Source organism: Podarcis vaucheri, assembly GCF_965113315.1.
Source record: "Podarcis vaucheri genome assembly, chromosome: 9".
NCBI lineage: Eukaryota > Metazoa > Chordata > Lepidosauria > Squamata > Lacertidae > Podarcis > Podarcis vaucheri.
In genome coordinates, this window is record NC_138767.1 from 5,966,037 (window position 1) to 5,981,706 (window position 15,670).

Below are 15,670 nucleotides of genomic sequence, written 5' to 3' on the forward strand. Positions count from 1 at the left end.
GACCCAGGAAAACAGAGCGCTGTGCTCTAATGGCCTCCTGCCAGGCAAGGAACAGAGCGGAATAATTGAATTGCTGGCTTTACGCAGAAGAGGGACATTCTGCCTTTTGTCCTTAACGTTTGGCCCGTCCGTTCCAAAAGTCATTTCTCTAATCTGGTCCCCACACCCCAATGCACACACGCTCCGAATCCTTTTATGCCTCACCAGAAGCAAACAACAAGCATCTCTCATCATGTCTGTTAGCATTAAGGCAGACTCGAGGGTTTCCTTCAGGAGAAAGGGATTTTTTCTCTCACATAGAACCATAGAACAGTTGGAAGGGGTGCAGGAAAGGTGGGATATTCAAATAGAATCACATGGAATTAAGAGGATTATTTGCTGTCCAGGTAGATCCAGTGGAAGCTCACCTTGGTGGGTGAAGCAAGTCCAGGACCTGTTCACATTCTTGTTTTTTTATTATTATGTACCTCCTGGTTTAATTCTGCTTTTTTATGCTGGAAACCACCTTGAGATCTTCAGATGAATGGCGGCATCGCAAATTCAACAGGTAAATAAATAGGAAGAAACGCCTCCTGCAGTTCTGGGGTTTACCACTTGGGGGAGCTGCACACGGTTTCAGCGACTCCCAACAAAGGAGTCTCTCTAGGACAGGCTTCCTCAACCTCAGCCCTCCAGATGTTTTTGGCCTACAACTCCCATGATCCCTAGCTGGCAGAACCAGTGGTCAGGGATGATGGGAATTGTAGTCTCAAAACATCTGGAGGGCCGAGGTTGAGGAAGCCTGCTCTAGGAGATGCTGTGTGGATGGCTGCTGGTTTAGATGGCTAGAAAAAGAAAAAAGGAGATAAATTCATGGAGGAGAAATGACAGTGAGCTTCCATGTTCAGAGGCAATGTACCTCTGAGTAATAGAGACTTGAAGGCGGGGCAGGAACCATGGTGACAGCTGCCATTTCCATGTCCAGTTTGAGAGCCTGGTTGGCTTTGGTTGGGAATAATATGCTGCAGAAAGTGGAGGACAGCTCAATTGGTAGACCACGAGACTCTTGATCTCAAGGTCATGAGTTCGAGTCCCGTGTTGGACAAAAGATGCCTGCATTGCAGGGGGTTGGTCTGGATGACCCTTGTGGTTCAAATCTAGAATTCTGTGATGTGATGAAAGGGAAATGCGACCGTGGCTTATGAAGGATTCTAAGCCCTTTTTACAAATTAAACACTGATGAAACACAGGGTCCTGGTGGTATCAGGCTAGAGGGACTCAAATGTGAAATGGCTGAACTTCTAACAAAAACGTGCTATTTGCCATAACAACATGAGAATAGCCTGCTGGCCCAGAAAGCTCCTACATAAAATGATTCCCATCACCTTTTCTTCCAAACTAGTTAACTCACCTGCTAGCTAAAGTAAGAAGGAATTTAGAAATCTGCTTTATATGAAATCGGACCGTGAGTCCACCTAGCTCAATATTGTCTGCACTGGAGATGGGGAATCTGCAGCCCTTCAGATGTCATTGAGTTCTAAGTCCCATCATTCAGACACTGGCCAAGATGGGTGGTGTTGATGGGTGTTGGAGCCCAACAACAACATCTAGAAGACCCCAAGTTATACACCCGTAGCCTATGCTGATGGGCAGTGTAATCCCAACATTCTTCAGCTGAACTTAATGCATCTGGACACCAGGTGAGGACTTTATTTTAAAGAAAATACATTCAACATCTGTGCAAGAAATGTGTAGACTAAGGGAAAGTGTACCAAAAGATCTTTACATTAGTGAAAATAGCATGCCAGAATTCATTGCGTTAAGAAAAATTGTGTATGTTCTTTTAATTAATATAAGGATCTTGGTGTACACTTTCCCCATGTATACAGTGGTACCTCGGGTTACATACGCTTCAGATTACAGACTCCGCTAACCCAGAAATAGTACCTCGGGTTAAGAACTTTGCTTCAGGATGAGAACAGAAATCGTGCTCTGGTGGTGCGGCAGCAGCAGGAGGCCCCATTAGCTAAAGTGGTGCTTCAGGTTAAGAACAGTTTCAGGTTAAGAACGGACCTCCGGAACGAATTGAGTACTTAAACCGAGGTACCACTGTATTAAGCTTTGTACAGTTTTTTTGTTGGAGAATTGGATCACGAAATCTCACAGGATAACTGCATCCCATTTAGCACAGCTGGACAGCTCTGTTGGTTTAAGTGTGGTGCTGATAACGCCAAGGTTGCAGGTTCAATCCCCATATGGGACAGCTGCATATTCCTGCATTGCATTGATTGGACTAGATGATCCTCAGGGTCCCTTCCAACCAGTGGCGTAGCGTGGGTTGTCCGCACCCGGGGCAAGGCAAGTAATTTGTGCCCCCTTACCCGTGGATTTGCGCCCCCTAACTCGTGGATTTGTGCCCCCTAACTCGTGGATTTGCGCAGTGGCGTAGCGTGGGTTGTCAGCACCCGGGGCAAGGCAAGTAATTTGTGCCCCCTAACCCGTGGATTTGTGCCCCCTAACCCGTGGATTTGCGCCCCCTAACCCGTGGATTTGCTCCCCCTAACCCGTGGATTTGCGCCCCCTAACCCTAACCCCCAGATGTTGCGCCCGGTGCAGCTGGCCCCCCTGCACCCCCCACGCTACGCCACTGCTTCCAACTCTACAAGCCTGTGATTCTATGATCAGTAGCCAGCATCGAGTCCAGCATGCTGTTCTCACAGTAGCAAACCAGATGCCTGTCAGAAGCGTGCAAGCATGAGAGCCCTCTCTTGTGGATTTCAGCAACGGGTATTTGGAAGCTGCAGAGACAGAGCATAGCCATTGTAGCTATGGACAAGCCTCACATCGATGAATTTGTCGATCCTATTTTAAAGCCATTCAAGTTGGTGCCTATCGCTGCCTCCCGTGGCAAGGAGTTCCATAAGCGCTGCATGAAGAAGTACGTTATTTTATTTGTCCCAAATCTTCCTTTTTTAAAAAAACAAACAAACTGTCTTTATTAATTTAAAATACAATCATACATTACAGATGGGTACATCAGAGTTGAACCCAAAAAGGAAAAAGGAAAAAGAAAAAAGGGGAAAAGAAAAAAGACATAAAAAGAATTAACAGTAGCAAAAAAAAATCAGTTAAAAAAGCCAATTATTTATATAGCATCATATCCTATCCAATAAAGTCTAATGAAGAAAACTTCCAATCATTCTCATTGTACTTATTATGCTGTCATGATTTTATCGCAGTTTATGACATTTTCTATTTATTCCTCTAAGATGTTTATTTCGTTAGTTTATTATATTTGTCCCGAATCTTCCAACACTCAGCTTCATTGGATACCAGTAAGTTCTAGTGAGTGAGAGAGAGAGAAAATCTTTTCTCTATTTACTTTCTCCAAGCCATAGTTAATTTTTAAAAACTTCTATCACGTTGCCTCTTACTCGCCCAAGTTCATTTCCCATCCCCAAGGTCTGGGAAAGTGGCCAATCCAATACCAAAAAGGACCTTTGAAATTGCAGGCTCATTAGCTTGACATCTGCTGTGGGGGGAAAACGAGTGGAAAGCATTGTCAAGAATAAAATTACCCAGCGCGTCGAAGAATGAGCCTCGCTGACAAAGAATCAGCATGGCTTCGGCAACGTTGAGTCCTGTCTAACCAGCCTTTCAGTGTTACACACGGCGTACTTGCATTTTCAAGAATAAATCGTTTGATGAGGTTCTTTACGAAAAAGAAAACTCCTCCTGAGTAAGCTCGGCAGCCACGAGATGAAGAGGACAGGTTCTCTTATGGGTCAGACACAGCAGAATCATAGAACTGAAGAATTGTAGAGTTGGAAGGGACCCCATGGGTCATCTAGTCCAACCCCTTGCAGTGGAGGAAACTCAACTAAAGCATCTATTTCAGAAGGCCCTCCAACCTCTGCTGAAAAATGTCCAAGGAAGGAGAGTCCATATCCACCCAAAGGGGACCGTTCCACTGTCAATCAGCTCTTCCTGTCAGATAGTTTTCCTGATTTTTAGTTGGAATCTTCTTTCTTGTAACTTGAATCCTACCCTCCGGAGCAGAAGAAAACAAGCTTGTTCCCTCCTCCATGTGACAGCCCTTGAGATAGTTGAAAATGGCGATTGATGGTTAATTTTCAAGGTAAAAGTTCAGATTATCAGTGAGGAGTCAGCCCCACACAAACCCTGCTCTCTGGCTGTGGTGAAATAGCAGAGCAGCTGGATTGGGGGAACTCAATGAGGCTTGGAAATCAGAAGTCATAAGTTTTAGCTTATCCGCCTCTAGTGAACACCATTGCTGTGTTGTTGTTGTTGTTTAGTCGTTTAGTCGTGTCCGACACTTCGTGACCCCATGGACCAGAGCACGTCAGGCACTCCTGTCTTCTACTGCCTCCCACAGTTTGGTCAAACTCATGCTGGTAGCTTCGAGAACACTATCCAACCATCTCGTCCTCTGTCATCCCCTTCTCCTTGTGCCCTCCATCTTTCCCAGCATCACGGTCTTTTCCAGGGAGTCTTCTCTTCTCATGAGGTGGCCCAAGTATTGGAGCCTCAGCTTCAGGATCTGTCCTTCCAGTGAGCACTCAGGGCTGATTTACCTAAGAATGGAGAGGTCTGATCTTCTTGCAGTCCATGGGACTCTCAAGAGTCTCCTCCAGCACCATAATTCAAAAGCATCAATTCTTCGGCGAGCAGCCTTCTTTATGGTCCAGCTTTCACTTCCATACATCACTACTGGGAAAACCATGGCTTTAACTATATGGACCTTTGTTGGCAAGGTGATGTCTCTGCTTTTTAAGATGCTGTCTAGGTTTGTCATTGCTTTTCTCCCAAGAAGCATTGCTGTGTTATTTCAGTCTAAATACAGTAAAATGGTAGATATGGACCAGAACGACATGGAGCTCACACACACACACACAGCCATGAAACTGGCTAGGTGACCAAAAAGGATGTTACTTTTTTCTGTATGCCACAACAGCTGCGAGAATATTGCTAGCGAAGAATTGGAAGAAACACAATTTACCAACTATCGAAGAATGGCAGATGAATGTGATGGACTATATGGAACTTGCCGAACTGACCGGGAGACTCCGAGACCAGAGAGAGGAGACGGTGGAAGAAGACTGGAAGAAGTTTAAGGAATATTTGAAAAACTATGTTAATATTTAAATCTTTGAATAGCTTTGAATCGGCTGTAGGGTTAGAAGTAGAAGATAGTGTATTTTAAAATAGTATTATTTGTAAGTGATAAAATGTGAAGTTATTTTACGTGTGATTAAAAAAAAAGATGATTAGAAACTATGATATATGTAAACTGCTAAAGATGAAGTAAAATGAAAATCAGAAAGGTGGGACCTGGGGAAGCCCACTTAACAATGTTTCGAAAAATAAGGATATGACAAGAATTTGTTTGTTTGTGTTCTTTGTTGTTGTTGTTGTTTAGTCGTTTAGTCGTGTCCGACTCTTCATGACCCCATGGACCAGAGCACGCCAGGCACTCCTGTCTTCCACTGCCTCCCGCAGCTTGGTCAAACTCATGCTGGGAGCTTCGAGAACACTGTCCAACCATCTTGTCATCTGTCGTCCCCTTCTCCTTGTGCCCTCCATCTTTCCCAACATCAGCGTCTTTTCCAGGGTGTCTTCTCTTCTCATGAGGTGGCCAAAGTCTTGGAGCCTCAGCTTCAGGATCTGTCCTTCCAGTGAGCACTCAGGGCTGATTTCCTTCAGAATGGAGAGGTTGGATCTTCTTGCAGTCCATGGGACTCTCAAGAGTCTCCTCCAGCGCCAGAATTCAAAAGCATCAATTTTTCGGGGATCAGCCTTCTTTATGGTCCAGCTCTCACTTCCATACAACACTACTGGGAAAACCATAGCTTTAACTATACAGACCTTTGTTGGCAAGGTGGTGTCTCTACTTTTTAAGATGCTGTCTAGGTTTGTCATTGCTTTTCTCCCAAGAAGCATTGCTGTGTTATTTCAGTCTAAATACAGTAAAATGGTAGATATGGACCAGAACGACATGGAGCTCCCACACACACTCAGCCATGAAACTGGCTAGGTGACCAAAAAGGATGTTACTTTTTTCTGTATGCCACAACAGCTGCAACAATATTACTAGCGAAGATTTGGAAGAAACACGATTTACCAACTATTGAAGAATGGCAGATGAAGATGATGGACTATACGGAACTTGCTGAACTGACAGGGAGACTCCGAGACCAGAGAGAGGAGACGGTGGAAGAAGACTGGAAGAAGTTTAAGGAATATTTGAAAACATATGCTTGGGGAAGCCCACTTAACAATGTTTAGAAAAATAAGGATATGACAAGAATTTGTTTGTATTGTTTGTTTGTTTGTGTTCTTTATTTGTGTTATAAAATGAATTAAAAAATTTGGGGAAAAAGAAAGAAAGAAACTGGATAGGCGAGATTGAGCCCAGCAAGGCTTTTCCCGTCTCAACCCAGCCTACCTTGCAAGGCCGTTGTGAGGATAAATTGGGATCTTTCCCCTGAGCACCTGGGCTATAATTAGACATGATCAACTAATAATCTCTCATTCCTCTGAACAGTCTGAGCGTCCTGCAAGCCAGATGGGGAGATGAATCATCTTGCGTATTTTTAAGAAGATTGCAAGGCACATGCTAATAAGTCAGGATATTTCTGGGCCCACATCTTATCGTCAGCTTCCTCCATTCTGATTCCCGGGAGGAAAAGTCCTTGGGAAAGAGCCCATCCTCGCAGTAAACAGTGACTTTACTATTAACAGGTACTTCGTAGGATCACACGGAGAAGACTGCCTGCTCCTCCCTCGACTTGGACAGCTTTTTGAGAGTGTCCGTGCTTGTGCCTGTTGTTGATGCTGTTGCTGTTTGTAAACCGCCGTATACCTGCTGGTTTCAGTTCACAAGAAATAATAATAATAATAATAATAATAATAATAATAATAATAATAATAATAACAACAACAACAACAACAATAATAATAATTTATTTATTTATACCCCGCCCATGTGGCTGGGTTTCCCCAGTCACTCTGGGCAGCTTTCAACAGTATATTAAAATAGAATAGTCGATTAAACATTAAAAGCTTCCCTAAACAGGGCTGCCTTCAGATGTCTTCTAAAAGTCTGGTAGTTTTTCTCTCTTTGATATCTGATGGGAGGGTGTTCCACAGGGTGGGTGCCACTACCGAGAAGGCCCTCTGCCTGGTTCCCTGTAGCTTTGCTTCTTGCAATGAGGGAACTGCCAGAAGGCCCTCGGCACTGGACCTCAGTGTCCGGGCAGAACGATTGGGGTGGAGACGCTCCTTCAGGTATACTGGACCAAGGCCGTTTAGGGCTTTAAAGGTCAGCACCAACACTTTGAATTGTGCTTGGAAATGTACTGGGAGCCAGTGTAGATCTTTCAAGACTGATGTTATGTGGTCTCGGTGGCCGCTCCCAGTCACCATTTTAGCTGCTGCATTCTGGATTAGCTGTAGTTTCCGGGTCACCTTCAAAGGTAGCCCCACGTAGAGCGCATTGCAGTAATAGAAGATAGAGAGATAGCTAGAGCATGCACCACTCTGGCGAGACAGTCCGCAGGGCAGGGAGGGTCTCATCCTGCGTACCAGATGGAGATGGTAAACAGCTGCCCTGGACACAGAATTGACCTGCACTTCCATGGACAGCTGTGAGTCCAGAATGACTCCCAGGCTGCACACCTGGTCCTTCAGGGGCACAGTTACCCCATTCAGGACCAGGGAGTCCTCCACACCCGCCCGCCCCCTGTCCCCCAAAAACAGTACTTCTGTCTTGTCAGGATTCAACCTCAATTCGTTAGCTGCCATCCATCCTCCAACCGCCTCCAGACACTCACACAGGACCTTCACCGCCTCCACTGGTTCTGATTTGAAAGCGAGGTAGAGCTGGGTATCATCCGCATACTGATGAACACCCAGCCCAAACCCCCTGATAAAAGACAGAATAAAAACAACAACCATCTTCTTCACTCCAGGGGGTTGAGCTAGATGCCCCGCCATGGTCCCTTCCAATTCTACAATTCTATGACTCCAATAATCCCCCTCCCTTCCCCTTTGATTCACACAGGCCTGCACTTCTCATAACCTGCCAGGTCGAACGTAGCCCTCTAGCTACGTATTACGATTGCCGGGACATCAGAAGCTGCCTTTCTGCTGAACCAGACATTGTTCTATCTAGCTATTGTCTGCACTGGCTGGCAGCAGCTCTCCAGGGTTCCACACCTGCAGAGGCACCGACTTGCACAGAAAAAAGAAGAAGTTAAAGGATCCCTGGACAGTTAAGTCTAGTCAAAGGCAACTATGGGGTTGTAGCGCTCATCTTGCTTTCAGGCCGAGGGAGCCGCATTTGTCCACAGACAGCTTTCTGGGTCATGTGGCCGGCAGGACTAAACCACTTCTGGTGCAACGGAACACCATGACAGAAACCAGAGCGCATGGAAACGCTGTTTACCTTCCCGCTACAGTGGTACCTATTTATCTACTTGCACTGGTGTGATTTCAAACTGCTAGGTTGGCAGGAGCTGGGACAGAGCAACGGGAGCTCACCCCATTGCGGGGATTCGAACCACCAACCTTCTGATCTGTAAGCCCAAGAGGCTCAGTGGTTTAGACTGGGGTGGGCAGGCGCGGTGACACGTCAGGAGGAGCCAGGGAGCAGAGCTGAACATGGTGGCAGCACAGCTTCAGTGGCTGGTGGCTCCTACTTTCAATGGCTCTCAGCTCTCAGCTTCCTTCTCCTCATTCTGAACATTGGGGGGGTATTGGGGGCTCCCAAAGTGCTGTCCCCTAGAAGCTGGAGCCAATGCACACATGAGTTTCTCCCAGTCCTATCCGGAGGTGCTGGGAATTGAGCCAGGCACCTTTAGCATGCAAGACAGGTGCTCTAACCACTGGGGAAAAGTGCTTTCCTCGAGAAATAGGAAACTGTCTTATATGCAGTCAGTCCATTGGTCTGGCTCTGGCTGAGTCTCGTCAACACTAACAATTCATGCCCAAGCAGTCAGCAAAACCGAGGTGGAGGGGATGGAATAGGACGCCCCTATTTTCATTGGAGAAATGTTGGAGAGGATGGAATAGGATGTCTCCAGCGAGTGCAGATTGCTCAGTACGTAGCAACTTCCAGTGATACTAAAGCAGCTTACGGAAACTCATGACAGAAACAAAAAGAGAGATCATCACAGAGCAGCAATAAAAGCTGCCAATCTGAAACAGCAGCCAATTTGAAAGTGGGCTGCATCAGGCACATTGAAAGCATGTTGATGGGCTACGCATTTGCTTCTAAGCAGTGCTGTGTGCGTTGCAGGACGGTGCTATTTAAGAAGAATATGTGTTATACATTATACATAAAGTCTTGTTCAAACACTAAGACCGTTCGATCGATGAAGGAGACGCGTTTTCTAAATGCTCCTCTGGGAAGTGTCAAACTGCTGCTTGCGGAAAGGACCGTTTGCTGAGTTATTTGTTCCAAAGACCATTTTCAAGCACACAGAAAAAAGGAAAGAAAACCAGAGGTGTCTGAGAAGGGGATGGGGAGATGGGGTATTAACATTTTATATTTTTTATTTTGCTTCCCACCTGCTGGTGATCAATTTGTGGTGGGCAAAGGGGAAATCTCTTTTAGCTGCATCTCATAAGCTACCTGTGGATCTCAGTAGCGGAAAGGGACCAGTTCGCTACCAAAGACATTTTCCACTTTAATTTTACTTCACATGCTCTGTGGATGACTTTCAACACTGAACACCACAGGCCTTCGAACACAGGCCTGGCTTAGATTCAGTCCTGCAGTAGTGGTAGCCAGGAGAGAAATTTGATAATACAGCTCAGGTTTTACAAGATCCTCTTTTTTCCTGACACTTTGGAAAAGTTTACACTTTGAACAATATTATTAGGGAAAGAATATATACATACATTTAAAAATCATAATTTCAAAAGGGGGGAAGGGTGTAAAACCCATATATTCAGACATAAGCAGGGGGACGGGGATGACATCTAAAATAGCATTGTAAGGGGGGGGGGCTTTAAATTTTAAATAATATTTGACGATGCAGAAATGCTTTATATATCCATAGCAGGTTTCTCATGACTGAAAACTTTTCATTTTGCAACGCTGAGGTTTTGTTATGGTGACAACTGTGATCCAATTAACCAGCTCCCAAATCTTAATGAATGAAGTCATCCTTTTTAGGTTTGAGGTTGCTTGTTCAGATGATCTGTGTAGACTTCAATATATAAAGAAAGGGTTCTCATATAAAGAAGGTATATTTTTAGTCTGGCTGAAAGGAAACAATAGCAGGTCTTGGTTTACTTGCAGATGAAAGACTTTAACTGCCGGCTACCACCATTCGCTCCAGCGAGGTTCCTGCAAGGCGTCTCCACTGGGCTTTTCTCGATGCTCCCTCGAAAAAAGCAGCAAAAGAAGTGTGACAGAATCGATTGCACCTTCGTGGCAATTCTTGCAGCCCTGACAAGGCTCGTTTCCTTCCTCGCGCAGCTCGCCTCCGGCAGTCCAGGTTGCTGATGCCCTGGCAAGGAAGGATGGAATAGGAGAGACCCAGATTCTCTTTCTGCTCAGGGAAACGAGAAGAGATCCCCCAGGCTGTTCTCCCTGAGTTTTTGCAGCAGCCGCCAAGACCAGCCTGGTGTTTCCTTGCCACTCTCTGTGTGTCTGCAGCAGAATGATGCTTAGGAGGGGAGGGGGAGAGGGGGGGAGAGAGAGAGTTGAGGGAGCCTGCTTCTTTGCATCTTCTCCTCCTGCTGTGGCAGTTCTTAGCTTGCCCGGGAAATAGAAGCAGCCTCCAGAGGCTGTAACCTGGCGACCTGCAGCCATCCTTTTCACTCTTGGATCTTTCTCAGGGAACACTTGGACCACTGAAAGTCAGGCTTGAAGAGTCTCCAGCAATTTCAAAAAGGTAAAGGGACTCTGTGCTCCTGGACAGAAGATGTCCATCTCAAGAGACCAGGCAAAAGCCATCTCCTCCCTGACATTTCTCCCTCCTCGCTGCCTTAGAGGTGAGACTTCTTTTTCCCATTCTTTTGCAGGAAGGGTATCTGAAGTTATCAGAGGGGCAGCCTCTCATGCGCTATGTGCAGAAAGCCAATCTCAGCCTGGGATTTTGCAGGGCACAGTGGGGGAAGGGGAGAAGTTGTACTTCTTCTGCAGTAGATGTTTGGCATTTGTTTAAAGTGTTTTTAAGGGGAGTGGGCAGGAGAGAGACTTTTGAGAAGATGTATCTCTCTCCGAAAGAGCGCAGCCGATTCATTGTTAACAGCCGAGGGAGACGAGACAGAGAGATGCGAGTACTAATGGGCACTCAGGAAGACGTCTAACCTGGGGTGATGTTGCAGTTCAGCACGACTATGTGGGGTGCAGAGGTTGTTTCACTGCCTAACGCTTTGCCTGCGTGGCGCGCACGAAATCTAAAATGGTCCAAGCATCCATGGTGTTTAAAGAGATGGGATTTGGGAGAGTGATGTCTATCACTCAGCGAACAAAGGAGTGCCAACTCTCTTAAGAGAAGCGGTGCACCTAAAGGTCCTAAAGTCTGACCCCCACAAGCTCCCACTCTCCTACACATCCCATTTGCAAATAAAACCTTTGCTAGATCTCACGTTGGCTGAAGACATCCAGTCAAGACTTGTTTGCTGCCAAGTTCAAATGCCCTCTCTGTGGTTGGCAGCCCATCCCTGTTGCCTTCAGACGGTGTCCCTAAATATCATTTTATTCAGCTGCTGGCTGTGGTAGGCCAGTTTCCCCCACCTAGTGCTGGCCAGTTGTTTTGTACTACAATTCCCATCAGCTGGGACTGATGGGTGTAGTCTAAACATAGGGGGTGCACCAAGTCAAGGAAGGCTCTTCTAGGCTATATATGGCCATTGAGTTCCTTAATGCAAACCTTGTTAAATAGAGGGCATATTGTTTAATACTTGCACGGTACCATTTGTGTAAAATGAGGTCCCTGGTCTCAAGGACCTTCCAGTGTAAATACCAGGATCTGGGTGAAAGGCAGAAAAAAGTTGAGGAATGGATACCATGAGAGCTATGAACATAATTATGTTTGTGTGCTGGATTAGAAGTCTTATTGCCACTGCTCAGTTTTCGGAACTTCTCGATGATTAGAATTCATTGTTTGTCATGATAATCTCTTTCTCTCTCTCTCTAAATTTTAACTCACCAATTTGATTTATCTGCACTTCTGATTATCTGAACAATTCGGATGTCTCAGGCTATTTTGCTAAAGGAGAATTTTGTGTGTGTGTGTGTGTGTGTGTGTGTGTGTGTGTACCTTTGCAATATGCATCAATGAATTCACACTTGAATATATAAAATCAATCCAATATTAGACTTTCCAACTCCTTCCCACATCCCTTCCCAGTGACTTGGCTGCAACATTTAATCTAGTTCCCTAATTAGAGAAGAAAGAATGCGGGGGATGGGGAGGTCCCTTAATGAAATCCACAAGTGACATCCCTTCTCACTCCAGCAAATCACATTCTCCCTCCACCTTTTGAAGTCTTCTAAAATCAGTCATGAATGGGACCGGGCCATTTCTCCCACCTTCCGCTCCAGCCACCGGTGACCCAAATGCTGGTTTGGAAGAGGTACCTGCAAAGGAAACAGGGAAAAAACGGATCTGAGATTAAGGCATCACCTTGCTTGGAGAAACTGCTGGGTGACCCTAAGCTTGTGACTCAGAGGTTTGCCCAAGCGAGCCCCTTTGAAATGGAAGAAGGGCGTGTGGAGGCTAGTCCATTAATGCAAACGGGTCACTACCCCACGAACATCAGCCTTGATTCTTCCAAACCTGCCTGCCTTCTTTTGACCAGCCCAGAGGATGATCTTGAATGTTTCCTTCTCCTCCCTAGTCTCGCTTTTGCAGGGAGAACAACGGGGGGAAACGTAGAATTAATTTGCTCTACCTGTCACTGGCTCCATCTCTGTCTATCATTGGTTCTGTTGGCTTCTCTGCCCCGGCATCGTTTTTACGGTGTAAAAACACAGTAGAGAATGTCCATTTGGATTGTGCCCATTATCTGATGCTACAAAACTGGGGTAGCCAGAACGCTACCTTCCAGATGTTGTTGGATTACACGTGAGGTAATGTGGGGTATTACGTTCTGAGGCAGCACACGTCTCAGTGAAATTGTGTATATCTGGAGCACAACTGGAAAAGCCCGCAAGCACCCTCTAAACATCTGTAAACCCTTGAAAACCCCCCTTTAAAAAAAATAATCAGAACTTACCATGTCCACCAAACTCCATCACATTCGCTCCCTGCAAGCCTCCTTGCTCAAAGGTGGCTAGGTTCATAGCAGGGGCAATCAGAATAAGGGCCACTAACTGACGGCTGATGCAGGACTGTAAATTGTGCTCTTATATCAAATTCCCTTTTCTGCGTATACTGTAATGTTTTACTGTTGCTATGGCCATTGGCTAATGCGAATAAAGTTCTATCTTATCTCCTTGCTCAAACTCCAACTCTCCACAGACCTCAAAGGCAGTGGCGTAGGAAGGGGGCGTGCGGTGGGTGAGGGCCGCCCCGGGTGTCATCACTGAGGGGGTGTGTGTGTGACAAACTGACAAAAATATGTGTTTTTGAAAAATAATAATTCCTGCACCTGCCGCACCCCCCTCTTCCTACGCCACAGCAGGAGCACTCTCCCCTCAAGTGATTTCCAAAAACCAGAAGCATTTCTGCTTCCAAATTTGCAGGCAGAGCATGGCTTTTATGACTAGTAGCCTTCCACAGCCCTCTCCCCCATAAATCTGCCTAATCCAGACGCATAGCTAGGTGAGGCGGGGGGCACTGGGTGCCAGACCACGGGGCCTGCATCGTGCCTGAGCCACGCGCCTCTCCTGAGGGGGAGGCGGTTGGCGGACTGCCTGCAAGTTCTGCGCTGCTTTTTCGAGCAGCGCGGGGCTTGTGTCTGCCCAACGCCTCAGCTGTCCTACAGCTGAGGGGGAGGCTTAGCCCGCCCTGCCCCCACGGGCAGCTCTCCTCCCCCCATGGGCGGCTTGCTCCGCCCCCAGCTGCAGGGCACGCGCGCCGCCCCGGGCACCCGAGCGACTAGCTATGCCACTGCTCAAAGGCTGGGGCAAGAGCTCATAGGGTTGCTTTTTTTTTTGCTTTTTTTTTTTTTTTGCTGTTTCCACAATCTTTCGAGGCTGTTTTTTTTTCCTTTTTCAATTTTTTTTATTGATTTTCCAGAATTTTAAACAAACAAACAAACATTTATCTTAACTATACTTAATCCAATCTTAGTAACATTGTTAAATGGCTTCCTCGAATCCCCCTGGCTGAGTTTCATTGTATATCTTTGTAACAGTTTTCCAAAACCAATTTTCTCATAAAATTAACTTAGTCACTTAACATCTTTCTTCCTTCTCGTTTTAACTTTAAACATATTATTCTCTAACATCACATATTTAAATCCTAAGCCTATCTGGTATTTGCAAGTTTTTCCAATTAAGTTATCTTAGCATATTTAACTAAATAGTCTTTGAATTTCATCCAGTCGTCCTGGTACTCCTCCTCTTTCTGGTCGCGGACTCTTCCAGTCAGGTCGGCTAGCTCTGAAAAGTCCATCATCTTCATCTGCCATTCCTTTTGGGGCTGTTTTTGCCCCTTTTCATGCCACTTCTAGGTTCACAGCGATGCACACATGCGCGGTTGTGTGTGCCTTGAATGAGCATTGAAATACACTCAGAGTCGCAAAGTGATTTCATGCTCTTTATTCAGCTCATAGTGGTGAGGAGGAATGAATGAATGTCCCCTCAGAGTATCAGCTTTATATACATTATTTACACAATGGTCTGCACATGATTGGCTAATTCCGGAATTCTACTGTAAGCCAATCAGGTTGTGGATTCACTTCTATCTGGAGCAGGATTGGGTGGTTCCTGCCAACCAATCATACTGCTGTATTGTTCTAGGACCAATCAGACTGCTGCATTCTGAATCCTATTGTTCTAGGACCAATCAGACTGCTGCATTTTGGATCCTATTGTTCTAGGACCAATCAGACTGCTGCAGTTTGGATCCTATTCAACTCAGTACATAACAAGCATGAATGGGGAGTTGCCTGTTCAACTTCCATCAGCCCCAAGCAGCATGGAATCATGGGAGAAGTAGTCCAGCAACACCTGAAGGCTGCCATATTGACTAACGCTGCAAAAATGTGTTGTTTACAGGGGAAGGGTCCAGCCTCAGAATTTGTGCCCTGCCAGTGTTCATATTTCCGAAGCAAACAATATTAATAAAGAGAGTGATCCTTTAGTGAGGAGATTTGTTGGGGTGGATTCAGCAGCACCCTTTCCCAACCTTCCAGATATTTTGTACTACAATTCCCATCGCAATGGCCATGGCGACTGGGGCTGGCAGGAGTTATAGTTCTACAACAACGAGAGGGCACTCGGCTGGGGAAGGCTGTAGCAGTACACTACAGTGGTGCCCCGCAAGACGAATGCCTCGCAAGACGGAAAGCCCGCTAGACGACAGAGTTTTCCGTTTTGGAGGTGCTTCGCAAAACGAATTTCCTATGGGCTTGCTTCGCAAGACGACAATGTCTTGCGAGTTCCTGCTGGTTCCCCCCCTTTTCTAAGCCGCTAAGCCGCTTATCAGCTGATCCGATCAGCAGATAAGCTGCTAAAAGCCGCTAAAAGCCGCTAAAAGCTGCT

The 15,670-nt window shown here is 46.0% G+C and overlaps 2 protein-coding genes and 1 long non-coding RNA gene across 4 annotated transcripts in view; 1 reads left to right on the plus strand and 2 right to left on the minus strand.

Moving 5' to 3' along the window:
• The window catches only part of LOC309539925 (kyphoscoliosis peptidase-like), a 360,319-nt gene extending 356,264 nt beyond the window's left edge, over positions 1 to 4,055 (minus strand). Inside the window, exon 1 of the mRNA XM_082236388.1 lies at positions 4,047 to 4,055. The gene's annotated coding sequence lies outside the window, so the exon portion shown is untranslated. The remainder of the gene's footprint in view (positions 1 to 4,046) is intronic.
• A 5,932-nt stretch (positions 4,056 to 9,987) lies between these two features.
• The window catches only part of LOC309540007 (5-hydroxytryptamine receptor 7-like), a 31,163-nt gene continuing 25,480 nt past the window's right edge, over positions 9,988 to 15,670 (plus strand). The window contains exon 1 of one of the 2 annotated variants that reach the window (XM_082236565.1): positions 9,988 to 11,004. The gene's annotated coding sequence lies outside the window, so the exon portion shown is untranslated. Of the gene's footprint in view, positions 11,005 to 12,911; positions 13,091 to 15,670 lie in introns of those variants that run through there. The other variant, XM_082236566.1, reaches the window with a different exon arrangement.
• Positions 12,347 to 15,670, minus strand: part of LOC309540188 — a 29,966-nt gene continuing 26,642 nt past the window's right edge. Inside the window, exon 2 of the long non-coding RNA XR_014223112.1 lies at positions 12,347 to 12,598. This is a non-coding gene — a long non-coding RNA (uncharacterized lncRNA). The remainder of the gene's footprint in view (positions 12,599 to 15,670) is intronic.